General features: G+C 45.2%; 1 non-coding gene across 1 annotated transcript; it reads left to right on the plus strand.

The window, feature by feature from the left end:
• The first annotated feature begins 4,645 nt into the window (after window positions 1–4,645).
• Window positions 4,646–4,789, plus strand: LOC142866112 (small nucleolar RNA SNORA4). Its single transcript, XR_012916172.1, has one exon. It is a non-coding gene; the product is annotated as a small nucleolar RNA SNORA4 (small nucleolar RNA).
• Window positions 4,790–13,917: the final 9,128 nt, after the last annotated feature.

Consider the following 13,917-nt stretch of genomic DNA (forward strand, 5'->3'; position numbering starts at 1 on the left):
TGACTCCATTTATATGAAATATTCAGAATAGCTAAATCCACAGAGACAGAAAGCAGACTGGTGGTTGCCAGGGGTGAGCAATGACACAATGAAGAATAACTGCTTAATGGGTCTAGAGTTTTATTTTGGGGTGATGAAATGTCTGGGAACTAGAGATGGTGGTTGCACAAAATTGCAAATATACTAAATGCTACTGAATTGTTCACTTTAAAATGGTCGATTTTATTTCGTGTGAATTTCACCTTCGTTTTTGAAAATGTATGATTTCAAATATATAAAATACATTTTGTTAAGTAAACTGTAATGTCTTTGTTCCAAAGAGTTTAGGTTTTCTTTTTTCAAAGAAACTGTTTAAGATACCTATAAATGGATATATTAATACTTATGTCACCTTTTAAAATGCTTCTTAGTAGACTCTAAGAATAAGTGGTTCTAAGTAACAACACCACAATCTCTACCCCTATGGATCTGACAACTGAAAGGTAAAAAGAGTTCCAGTTTATCTACCCAAAACCAAATAAAGGAAACAGAGATTAGGGCATATAGCCGGGCCACTATAGGTGGATTAAAGCAAAGGGATTAGAAGTTTTTCCAGGTAAAGAAAAAACGTTATGTCAGCATAGCCTGAGGCTCCTTAATGTATGGCTCTGGGGCCACCAGCCCTGGTGTCACCAGGGAGTTTCTTAGAAATGCAGGGTCTCAGCCCACCCCAGCAGTGCTGAATCAGGATCTGTGTTTTAACATGACCCCCAGAGGCCCTCATTATATTTGGAGAAGCAGCTGATGGCCCCTCTCCCTGAAGTCGTGTGACTTTGCCTTCGATGAAATGCTTCCAAAATGCATGTTCTACAAGCCCTAGGCTCCCACCTCCCCTCCAAGTTCCTAAGAATGTTCTATTCTCCCCGCCCCGCAGGACACCCACAGTGGCCAGTGCTCTGTCAAGCAGTGCTACACCACTGAGAAGCCCAGGCAGAATTTCCTAACCCAGTTTTCCCCTACCAACCAAGACTGTGCCTTCTCCCTCAGAGGTGCTTCCTTCCGGTCCCTCCGTCTTACCCCAGCTGATGCCCGGACCATTGGTTCCCCTTCACGCCATCTGCTTTTCACAATGCTCATGCGCCCACCTGTCCCTTTATCTCTTCTCTGCTTTATTCACCCACAAAGAATCACCTCTAATGACGGTGAGCTGCATGCAAGCCATGCCCTGGGGGACCGCAGGGGTGAGACAGGTGGCGGGGAGCGCCTGGCAGCGGAAGAGGTGTGGGGAAGTGGTCACATCTGCCCTGGTCTGGAAGGTGGAGCCCCGAAGATTGCAAAGGGCCGGGGAGAAGGCCAGAGCTCACAAGGACTCCAGGGCTGGGGGCCCCAGCTGCTGGAAGGATGGAGCTTCACTGCCGAGATGAACAGGGCAGCAGGAAGGACGGGTCGGGTGGGGGTGGGAACTGGCCGTGCACTCAACAACGCAGCCAAGTGTGTGCTGCCCTGTGGGCGCTTCCACTCAGGGTACCGACGCTCCTGCCCTCCTCACAGCAGGCTCTGCATTTGTGGGCACGTGGGTCACACTCGTCACTACCACGCGTGTGCGAACCGCTGCGTGTGGGAGAGGGCACTGTGCTGGCTGCCCTGAAACAGACCCCCGAGCCGCTTCTGCTGGCAGGGACTCTCTGTGGAGAGTGTGGAAAGCTTTGTGCATTTAGACAGACAAATGCTAAGGCTCCCGGCAATCGCCCGATTCCACACTTGAGAAAATTACCCACAATCTTGTGTTCTTTATTTCAGGAAGTAAATCACTTGGCATCTAGAAAAACAAAGTGCTACGTCTGGAGGGGAAAAAAAAAACTCAGCTTCTGCTTTAATAGAATAGGTGCCAGCAGCCATGTCTATGTCTATGATAAACATATCCATTATATAATTATGTTATATAATTATATAATCATTTTATATATTTTATAATTATGCTATATATAATGTTTAAATAATATAATATATAGCTATATAATTTTAGGAGGTAAGTACATATAACACATAATTATATAATGTAATTGTATATTTTGTGTAATATGTAACTATATTTATATTTGTATATAATATATGTAATTATATTATATAATTATACAATGTTTATAATAGAACATGTGTATTACTGTGATATGGCCATTAATATGTCTTTACTAGAATATACAACAGCCTTTGAAAATGACCAAACCACAAAATGTGTATATAACCGTCATTTAGTAGCTCACCCATCACAGCCTACCTGTCCTCTGGCGCCAGGGACAGCATGGGGCTGTCCCCAGTGGACGTGGCGGCCAGCACTAATGCCCCCTTCTGGCACTATCTCACTTTCCTCCCCTGACCCCAGCTTTCTCTTTGGTCACGGAAACACGCCCCACCACCACCTCTGTGCCCTTTAAACATATTTCCTGTGCTGTTACTCACCTGCCCACTTAAAAGTCTAAAACGATACAAGGAACAGTGGTAGAAAACTCATCTGAGCACCATGGATGATTCTCGAAGAGGGAACCCAGCGTAGGAGAGAAAAGACCGACCAGCAGATAAGGGTCAGGGCACAGGCCACTAGGTGTGCCCAAGAGAAGAAGGAAAAAATGTGGTAACAAAGCAGCCTCTGCCACAGGCCACCAGGGAGTGACCACAAAGACAAGGAAATCAAGCGGAAAACTGTCATGGGGAAAGAGCTTTTCGGAAGTGGTTTTACTCAATTCAAGGAGAGTCTTTAGAGCTACCACCGTTCCCCTCGCCCTGGGCTTAAATTGTAAAGAACAACAACAACACAACAAGAATAATAAAGTTGGGGTGCACTAAAACAGCTAACTCCACACTAGAGGATATGCAGTGCATTAGAAATTACGGTGCTATAGTGGGGACGTCTGCCACCAATCCCGTCCATGTCAAAGACAGAAGGAAAAGCTTCAGTTCGAAGTGCCCAGGCAAGTCTCCTTGTCTTGGTCTCAGTTCAGACCTCACATTATCTTTTCATGCCCTTGTTCTTTGCCCTAATTCCAAACCAGCGGACGGCCAGCCGCAGCCCATGAGCAATCCAGCCCACCTACTGCTTTTGCACAGCCCACAAGCCAAGAATGGCTGTGACATGTTCAAACGATTGTTCAAACATGTTCAAAATCAAAAGCTTAATAACACATTGTAACCCACGAAAATGATCTGAAGTCCAAATTTCTGTGTCTACACGTGAAGCTGCATGCTAACACCACCACACTCACGTGTTTACGTGTCGTCAGTGGCTGCTTTCATGCTACAGCAGAAGAGTTGAGTACTTAAACTGCATGGCTCACAAAGATGAAAATATTTAATATTTGGCCCTTTTTTAAGCAAGAGTTTACCAAGCCCTGGTCTAAGCCAAACTGGTTGTTTTCTGCCATTAAAAACCATGTCAAAGCCACCATGTTTTCACTTCCCAGGGTGTGGTATGCTAGATGTTCGAGATTTTCAATGTTTCTCCTTAAACCAGACAACAGATTGGCAACTCTTCATCGACCTCCCTTGATTTTGCCATTCTTGTTGCATCAACTCATACAACATGGGAACCTCAACAAGTATAGCACCTAGTGACCTGGGATGCTCCCTTTTGTTTTTCAACACCTGAACCCGGAACATTTTGCTAAACTGCAAATCAGAACAAGAAATATTCAGGCCTCTGTCTGACGGGGAAGGTTTCCTGCCATTTCTCTCCAGGGCTTTCCTCCACGGCTGTGCTCTGTGTCTCATTTATAATCAACACCACTCCTGGTGATAGGAGTGGGATCTAACACTACTCCCTTCCCCGGTGACTTACATTTCACTGGTTCATACACACCCTGCACCAGCTCCCCAGGGCTGTCGGAACAAAGCCAAGCCAAGATGTACTCAAGTCTGACTGAATTCAGAGCCCCCAAAATAATTCCATCCCATCAGCCCATTTTTGCAGGCCCCTTCTCCACCACCAGGTGGAATGCATGAATCTATTTACTACCCTGCCCTACATAGATCTACTGATTCCATCCCACACTTTCTCATCTATGGATCCTTTTTCTCTGTCTGAAATAAGGTGTCTACTTACTCTTTTCAGTTTTCATCAAGTCCAGAATTTAATTCCTAAACTCAACCTTATTATTCATGTACTCCAACCTATAGGGCACACAGAGCAATATTATAAATTAATAAAACCCTTTAACGCCTTTTTACACTTGTGTAAAGTTTTATATTTTATTATACTTTTTCTTACTGGTTTTAACCCAAAGCCTGCCTTGAACTGCAGTCTCCAGAACACCCCCGCAGGTTGGCCAGCCTTCCTGGGCTTGCTTCTGCGGGCTATTGCCAAGTTCAGACCAACACGTCTGCCCAATCCTGCCTGGCAACTCAGCTTCCCACATCAAACTGGTTACATAACCGGGCCTTGGGCAACTTCTGTTGTCATGAGTAAGTGGCTACTGTTGGAGAAAGCCACACATTTGTCCTGAATTTTAGACCCTTTTTGCTATTCCAGACATGATGTACACTGGGACTACCAACAATTAATTGTTCATCTCCGTGAGTTTCCATAAAGACATATGATAATGGCCAACTAGTTGTCTAATTGCTAAATAAAAATCCTCAAAGCTGCAAGCTGTTTCTAAAAAAATTGGTTTTTTTACCAAAAGTTAGTTTTGGAGGGGAAGGTTTTGTTATAATAACCTTCACCACCTTGGGCTGTTTGGGAGAGCAAAGAAAAGACCACACTCCACAGTGGGCTATACCACTTAGTATAGTTCATTACTATTTTGTGGCCTACATTACATAGGTGAAAAAAAAAAATAAAAAATAAATAAAAAAAAAAATTGGTTTTTTATTATTGAATAATGGATAACCGTTAGCAACCTTGTAAGCCAATTCCTATTTTGTTAAGTTACAAATTCTATTATGAAACAACTACCTTTCCATGGGAGGAAGACAAAAAGAACAACCTTGGCTGTACAAACCAGAAACTGGAAGTAACACAAACTGCCAAATTGTCTTCAGCTAAAACAAAAGCCAAACACTTCATAGCTGAGACCCTAATCCAAGCTAACTCAGAACAGTGAATCAATGGCACAGAGGGTTGTCACGGTGACTACATTTGGCTCTACATAATCTAGATGTCAGATGTCGCATACAAGAGATAGGACATTAGAATATTGCCAAGGTGGCAAGCTATGGCTTGCTTCAGATTCCTGGTATCTCTGACCTGCTTAACTTGAAATTACCCCTTTAAATCCATCTGAAAATACTCAAGACAGCACTTAGGCCTCCTGGTTTATGCCAACAATTTGATCACCTCTCCCTTCCCTTAGCAAAGCTAACCACATTTGAATACACTGAACATTTAACCACCTCAACAGATTTCTGATCAAAGCAAGTGTGAAATAATTGCCCCTGTTTTGTACAGCAAAATTCTCTCTGCAAGTAAGTCAACAATATGGAGCAGAGATAACGTAATTCAAAAGGCGTGAAGACAGGGTTTATAGAAGATGTATTTGCTAATATTATCATATGAAATTGTTTCTTTTGTTTTCTTAAGTCTCAGCTGGGAGGCAGAGGCAACAGAAACAATGTTCTCACAGTGCAGCAGTGATCTATCTGCAAGATGCTTTGCGGAATGAAATTACTTTCTAATAATGAAATTCACCAGACTGTGGAGGAGCCTAATAAAAAGTCACAGAATGCTCCTCACAGCTTTGGGTCATTGGAAAGTTGATGCGCGGGGACCCTGCCCTGCCCCTCCTGAGCCCACAGCTGGAAGGCTGCAAGCTGGGGTGCCGAAGCCTGCCCCGCTGCCTCCTGCTTTAGCATCTCGTTCTCATTCTTCGGGCCTGCAGGGGCGAGGGGCTTCTACCGCGTGGGAGATGAAGCACCACCCAAAATGCAGGGAAAGTCTGGAGTTTGTAGTAACATTTAAAAATCACCATCTTTCATGTAGACTGTTCTAAGCTTTGGGTCTTTCAGAAAGTGCTCAGCATAATAACCAGAAGGCAACTGCAAGTCCTCACCCAGACGGGTAGGCAATCTGACACGCCCGACGGCACCTCCTCTGCCGTGGTGGCTTGACCTGCACGGCCCCCTCCGTCCTGGTTGGGACCCCGCTGAGAGAGGAAAGGAAGAGGCCTTAGAATCTGCAAAGGGTGCAGAGTTTTCCCTGGAGCGACGGGTCCCACACTTTAGCACCAAGTGTCTCAGCATCCCCTGGAAGTCTTGCTTGAAAAACACAGAGGCTGCCTGCCCTAGAGCCCCCGATTCAGCAGGTCCCTTTCTAACAACTTCTCAATGAGACTGAGGCCGCCACGGGGAGCACCACTTTCCAGAACCACCTACCTAGAGTTGAATTAAATACGTTGTGAGGGGGACGCAAAATACCCCTTGCACGCTCGTCCTTGGACCCTGCCGCTTGGTTGGAGCACACTGTTTGGCTGCTACGTGTTTTCTCGTACACCTGTCTGATTACTACCCGGTTCAGATTTGGATGGAAAGCACAGTGCCCAGGCTGGCATCGCAGCTTCCTGGCTACTGGATGTTCTAAAGGAAATCGCTTAATTTCCCAGTCTCAGTGAATTGAGAAAAGCCCAGTAGGGACGTCAGAAGGGGGCCAAGAATGAGGGGCAATGCATGCCAAGCGCCGGGACTGCCGGTGTGCAGGACAGTACGGAAATGCTGTGATTTTATTCTCATGTTTACCAGCATGCGATATGAGTAATATAACATGACCAACTCTAATAAACCAACGTCAGTGGGTCACAATTCCTTAAAGCATCCACATGCAGCTTCCACCTGTGTTTCCAAGACTCTGTCCCAGCCACATGGGTCGTTTAGTGTCTCCTTGGCCAAGACAATGCTAAGTGGCGGTAAGAATATGTTATGCTTTTACGTTTAAGAAGACGTCTTAGTTAAAAAATTAGGGGGAAATACAGGAATAATTATAAGAAAAGCTTAAGGAATCAATGTTATATCTGCAGGAAAAACATGGTTATATATATTGAGGTAAAAACATGCTGATTGTCATTTGAGCATTGTGAGGGTTGCCAAGGAAGGATCTAGACTATCCTGTGGCTGCTTAGTGTGGTGGCGTTTTAATTGCACAACGCTGTTCACGCAGCCTAAACAGCCATCTGAAACCTGAGTGCCAAATGAATCCGCACAAGAGCCGTTCCAGCCCAGGCAGCTGCTGCCCTTAGCGGGAGCCCCAGAACATCTTTTGTTACCTGAGCCCTTAACACTCGTCGCCAGGCAACGGACGCCCCCCATCTAGAGCCAGAGGCGCCCGCTCCCAGCACGTGGCCCTCCAGTTCCTTCCCACCGTCCCTGATTGCTGCAGAGTGATGTTTAACTAACCTCTCTATTCCATAATCAGTATGCTCCTCCTGAACCATTAATACAGCGAAGCCATGCTATAGTATTTGGGGCCTCAAATCATTTCTGATTGCATACAAACATCAGAGCCATCAGCCATGATGGAAAACAAACAGCAACCAAAATAGAGGAGAGGCTGCCACAGGTTATGCACAATAACTGAAGAGAAGCACACAAGCATAGGTGTGCAAACCTGTGTGTGAACACAAATATTCACGCTGCACAAATGAACACACCTGCACGTGTGCATACAAACAATGTGTGCATATATGCAAGTGTGCACACATATATAGTAAAGGCACGTGTACATGCATACATACACATGAACACATGAATGTCCACACAAACATGTAAACATGCATGCATGCATTTGCACATGCACACACATACATATACACTGTATACCTACACATGAATGCACATATACACATGCCTATACACACATGCACGCGTATATGCATATATATACTGATGCATACAGAGATGCACATACACACGTGCGCATGTATATTCACCCACACGTATTAATGTGGTGAACTCTCTTTTTCAACAACTGAGAGATTAAGTAAACTGGAGACATTTTTAAGGCCTTCCCTCAGAGAAGGGGTCATTATTTAACATAGTATGCGGGGCGACAGCACTAGGATGACCGAGACTTTGCACTTGCACCTCCAGCATCCTACAGTCTCCAAGTTTTGTGCTGCAACACGCTGCACAGGGAGGGCTCTTTCTTCTCAGAGCTCAGGAAGTGACAGCCTTGGAGCTCTGTGTGTACCCCATGGGTTCTCTCGTCACAGTGACGGCCTGCCCCGGGGCTCACCCAGCCACCTCCAACACCTACTGAGCACGACAAAGCTTTCCTAAACTAGCGACCAAGCCAATGGAAAGCAATGGCCACTGCATTTCCCCTATTAATCTTCTGCCAACACTCGGATCATAACTGAACACAGAGACCCACTCCTTGGCAAAATGGACCAGTCCTGTTCTCCCGGACCTGAGACAGGAAAACTGTGAAGCACGCAGAACATGAACACCCAATAGATAAAATGAGACCAGCTCAGGGGGCACCACAGCTGGGCCCTCCGTCACCTGTCTGCTCTCCAATCCAGGAACTAGGTCCCCTTGGCAGGTACTCAGGTGCCAAGTGGGCCCAGGGGGGATGACAGCGGGCAAAGGATAACACACCCTATACACCAGGGGTCCTCAAACTGCGGCCCGCCAAGGACATTTATTCAGCCCGCCAGGTGTTTTTGCTGCCGCTGCCTGTCCTGCTTAGCAGCCTACTCGTCCCAGGCCCACAGTGCGCATGTGTGGAATGTTCGCCACACTCTCCAACGGCCCTCCAATGGTCTAAGGGACAGTGAACTGGCCCCCTGTTTAAAAAGTTTGAGGACCCCTCTATACACCTTACTTGTCTCTCTTTTAGGACACGTGGTTTTGCAAGAATTGCACATTAATACAACTTCACCCAAAGCATACTTTCCAGAACAATTGTTCTTCAAGATCCTCCATGTAAAATGAGGATTTTATGGAAACAAATGACATCATGTGCCCCCATGAGACATACACAAAGCAAAATCTTAAATAAATGTCCCTAAGAAATCTTTTCACTCCACGTGGCGATACTGAGCACCCCAGATTCCATTTTCTCCTTTGTCCTTATGAAGAGAAGGCTGATTTAGTTTCCCATTCTAATGTGCTCTGTTAAAATCAGACTTCCCTGAAGCTACAGGAAGCCACAGCAGAGCTTGATGCAACGTCAGAAGATGTCTCCCAGAGGTTTCTGAGAAAGGTTTTACTTTCCTGATGGAGACATCTTCCCTCCCTCCCTCCCTCCTTTCCTATTCCTTCCTTCCTCCATTCCTTCTTTCCTTCCTTCCTTCCTTCCTTCCTTCTTTCCTTCCTTCCTTTCTTCTCTTCTTCCTTCCTATTTTCCTTCCTTCCTCCCTCCCTCCCTCCTTTCTTCTTTGAGTCTACAACACACACTTTGGGGAAGTCACCTTGCAAACACAGAGCCACAGACATGAGGATGAAGGGTGCAAGCTGAGGACAATAGACAGGAAAGAGGCAGAACCTGGGGTGCCAGTGAGAATACGGGTTGCTGCACCAGCCCTGGCTAGACTGTCTTTGTCTGGATCTTTCTTTTCTTTTTTTTTTTTTTTTTTTTTTTTTGAGACAGAGTCTCACTCTGTTGCCCAGGCTAGCATCAACCTAGCTCACAGCAACCTCAAACTCCTGGGCTCAAGCACTCCTTCAGCCTCAGCCTCCCGAGTAACTGGGACTACAGGCATGCGCTACCATGCCCAGCTAATTTTTTCTATACATTTTTAGTTGGCCAGCTAATTTCTTTCTATTTTTTTAGTAGGGACAGGGTCTCGCTCTTGCTCAGGCTGGCCTTGAACTCCTGAGCTCAAACGATCTTCCCGCTTCGGTCTCCTAGAGTGCTAGGATTAATTACAAGCGTGAGCCACCGCGCCCGGCCCGAGTCTTTCTAATGGAAGAAGAAATTAATTCCTGCCTGGTCAAGGCTGTGAGTCAACTTTGTCCCACGCAACCAAACACTATCATAATGAACATGATTAACCCACTATTGCCCAAATTTATTTGAACAAAGAAACTCTTTTTCCTTGCAGACTCTAATGTTGTTAATAAACAATATCCCACAAAACTATAATTCTGATCATATTTTTTGAAAAACTGACTGTATTAATATTATTATAGAAAGGCTTTAAATAAAAGGAGGAAGGAGCCCCTCTCCCATGCCCATGACATGTGCTGACGTGACATGCAGGCCATGTGTGTGCTGCTCTCTGGGGAAGGGGAGAGGAGTTTTAATGGCATGTCACCATAATGGAAAATAACTCAAAGAATGAAACTCAGAAATACTGGAAGCATTACCTCAAAAGTGTATTAGTCATCTTCATCTTCAGAACACAAATATTTTAAATATTATGTTCCACTGAGACATTTACAACCTAGTTCTTATTACTGATTTGCATTACTCGGACAGGAGTCATCATTTAAGACATCTTCCATGAACAAAATATACTCCACGGTTGGTTGCTTCTCGGACTTCTTCCACCTACAGGAATTTGAAATAAGCACCAGCTCTTTATGGTTGTTATTTTACAAAGTCCAACAGCGTGTGAGCCTGGGCAGTGGTGTGGGGTTGCTGGGAGAGACACAGATGAGGACTTCAGGGCTGCCCTGGAACAGACACAGATGGGGACTTCAGGGCTGCCCTGGAGCAGGGCCTTGAGGGCAGTCACTGGGCCCCTGGCACGGGGCTAGTCTGAACAAGATGCACCGTAAATATAAAATACACATGAGGATTCAAAGATTCAATATAGAAAAAAGAATGTAAAATATCCATTAATAATTTATATATTAATTATAGGATGAAGTGATAATATGTTGATGCATTGGATCAGTTACATATATCATTAAAATTATTTCATCTGTTTCTTATTATTTTTCCTAATAGGGCGGCTAGAAAATTTAGAATTACAAATATGGCTGCTATCTGTGGCTGGCATTATATTTTTACTAGACAGTGGGTTCTGGACACTTTTCTTTCATTACTTTGTTGCCACCCTTTGGGGAAATCTTTGGGCCTCAGTTTCCCCATCTATAGAAGGAGGTGATTAGAACATGGTGTTCCCAGATTTAGATGTGTGGATGGTAAAAGCATTTCCTCTTTCCTTCTCTTGTCTCTTAAGAAAACAGTCATTTCACTATCTTCCCCGGAAGAATCCTGAGCTTAGAGTCAGAGAGTCTGGTGTGAGTGCTGTTTATGGCACTTCCCCGCCAAGGAACTCTGGGAAGGGGAAGGTCACTAGTTTTTTAGTGTCGGTTTCACGTGAGACAAACTCATATTTGAAATGTTTTAAGTAAAGTCCCACCCAAATGTTAAGCAGGCTCTGAGCTGCCATGTGGTTGTCTTGAAAGTCAGGATGTTTATTCTCAGAGACAGAAAATAACATTCAGGGAAAAGGCTTTTGAATAATGAAGGAAGCTCCTCTTCCCAGGAGCTTGCAGCCTGAAGCCTCAAGTGCTGAATTACACAAAATGCCGCCCACAACTGCCTTATTAGATAGTTTCAATCATTCTGCGGAAGGCTGAAGCAATTAGCACTTAGGTGCTCGACAGGAAGCCAGTCTCAGTAAGACAGCCCATCGGCGCCATGTACTCTCCAGGTCCCCGGATGCAGCGAGAGAACAAGACATCGACATGGCGTCCTCCCTCATGGTGCTTCTGCTCCTGCAACGCCACAAGTCCCAGCGTTTCACAGCGTCAGTCGCAAACAAAAGTAGCTAGCACCAAAGACATGCAGGAGGAAAAGGCTCTACAAACATGATAGAAAGTCCCTCTGTATTAAAGCTGGAACTTTTGAGAGATTACATATAAATTGTCTCAGAATCCTGCAGTAACTTGATCTCCTGTGATGTAAGGAGGTGACAGGTCAGAGATAGACAAGCATAGAAAGGATGAGAAGACGAAACAGGACAAAAGACAACAGAAACCCAAGGTGATGCCTTGGCTTTCAGACCACGGGCAGCGATTTGCCCAACATCCAAGCTTGCGGGTTCAGGAACCCATGAGTCACATCAGAAGCCCCTCTATAGGCATAATTGGATGTTCTTCCTAAAATTCGTCACACATTTATACTTTAACTGTTATTAAACCATACACACAGCATTTGCTGTTACAATCCGTGTCCCTCAAGGACTCACTGTCTTGTGTTCATCAAGAATCAAGTTAAAATAATTTGCGAAGATATTTTACAGAACACTAGATCATGGTGGCCCAGACCTGCAGGATCAGAGTTTGCTCCGCCACGAGGGACCCAGGTGACCCATAAGCACGTTTAAACATCACTGATGTAAGCTCTTTCTCCTCTCTCTGGCAAAGTCCTTACTCCCATGGTTTCAAGTATCACCTTTGCGTAAATGACTCCCAAACCCATCTTCCCTGATAATTTACAGCACCACGTTTACGCTATTATACAAAACTACTGCACCGTCCTGTGCAGGCTTTCTCCCGGTTCTGACTTTGGTAGCTGAGCTTTTAATTTGGAGTTTGGCAGTTTTCTCTGTCTCCTACAGGCCCCCACAATGTGGTTTGAAGGTTGCAGTCTCCTTGTAGTTCTGCGTGCTGCCCAGGAGAAGACGGTGCAGAATTCAGCTGCCAGCACGTGCCTATCAGAGCCAGAAATTGTATTCTCAGAAATTTTTGAAGTTATGTATGATTTATTCCTTCTGGGTTTTTTTTTTCAGGGGGGCAGTATTTTTCTTTTTTCTCTTTCTGAAACTGCTATTTTTTAGCTATTGGATCTCCTAGAGTAGTCCTCCAGTTTTTTTTGTCTTTTCTCTTCTGCTATCCGCTCTTTGTCGTTTGGTTCTACTCTTGGGGAGACTTCCTCAGCTCCATCTCAGGGGGTAAGCCTTGCCTGTGTTCATCCATATCTGGTTGGCACATCAATTTCCATGTCTGCGGCCCATAACTCTTGGCTTGGGGACTTTCTATGGTGAAAAGATTCAACTCCACTCCCTTTTTGTTTGTTTGTTTGCTAAGACAGGATCTCACTCTGTCGCCCCAGCTAGATTGCAGTGGTGTCATCCTAGCTCACTGCAACCTCAAACTCCTGGGCTAAAGCAACCCTCCTGCCTCAGCCTCCCAAGCAGCTGGGACTACAGGGGCGTGCCACGATGCCTGGCTAATTTTTTCATATTTTGTAGAGACTGGATCTTGCTATGTTACCCAGGTAGGTCTCAAACTCCTGGCCCCAAGCGATCTTCCCACTTTGGCTTCCCAAAGTGCTAGGATTATAGGCGTGAGCCACTGCACCCAGCCCCACTCCACTCTGTGGGCAGCAAGTTGTAAATGTGGAAGAACCATTCTGTCCTGGGAGCAGCCCTCAACTAATGACTGACTGGCTTTTGTCACTCAGCGTATTTCCTTAAAGATACATGCAAGTTATTGCATATGTCAGCAGTCTGTTCCTTTTTAGTGCTGAGTTTGTTCCATCGTATGGATGTACCACAGTTTGTTTAGCCACTCACTTATTGAAGGATATCAAGAGTTGTTTATAGTTTGGGACTATTAAGAAGAAAGCTGCTGTGAACATTCAGGTCCTTATGACTTGGAACACAAGTTTAACTTCTCTGGGACAAATGCCCCAGAGGGCAGTTGCTGGGTAGTACCGTTTTTGCATGTTTCATTGTGCCAAGTTTTTGAAGAATCATCCATACCAAGCTAGAGGGGTTTGGACTTTAATTAATAGCATGGAACATGTTCACAAACTTCTGCGTAGATAGGATGTGATCAGAGTATTCCTACGTGCAAAGTAATCACCTCATGCAGTTTAGAGACTACACTGAACACGAAGAGTCTGAGCCGCCATTGTCACCAAAGATGGAAGGACGAGTCGTGTGAGCCAGGCTGGGGTCAGCGGGAAAGGGCCAGGAGAGTGCACCGGCGCCAAGGTTCTCCGAGATCTTACAGAGTCTATTCCACAGCTGGATAAAGGATTTCCTCGTAAAA

This window comes from Microcebus murinus, chromosome X (assembly GCF_040939455.1).
Source record: "Microcebus murinus isolate Inina chromosome X, M.murinus_Inina_mat1.0, whole genome shotgun sequence".
Taxonomy (NCBI): domain Eukaryota; kingdom Metazoa; phylum Chordata; class Mammalia; order Primates; family Cheirogaleidae; genus Microcebus; species Microcebus murinus.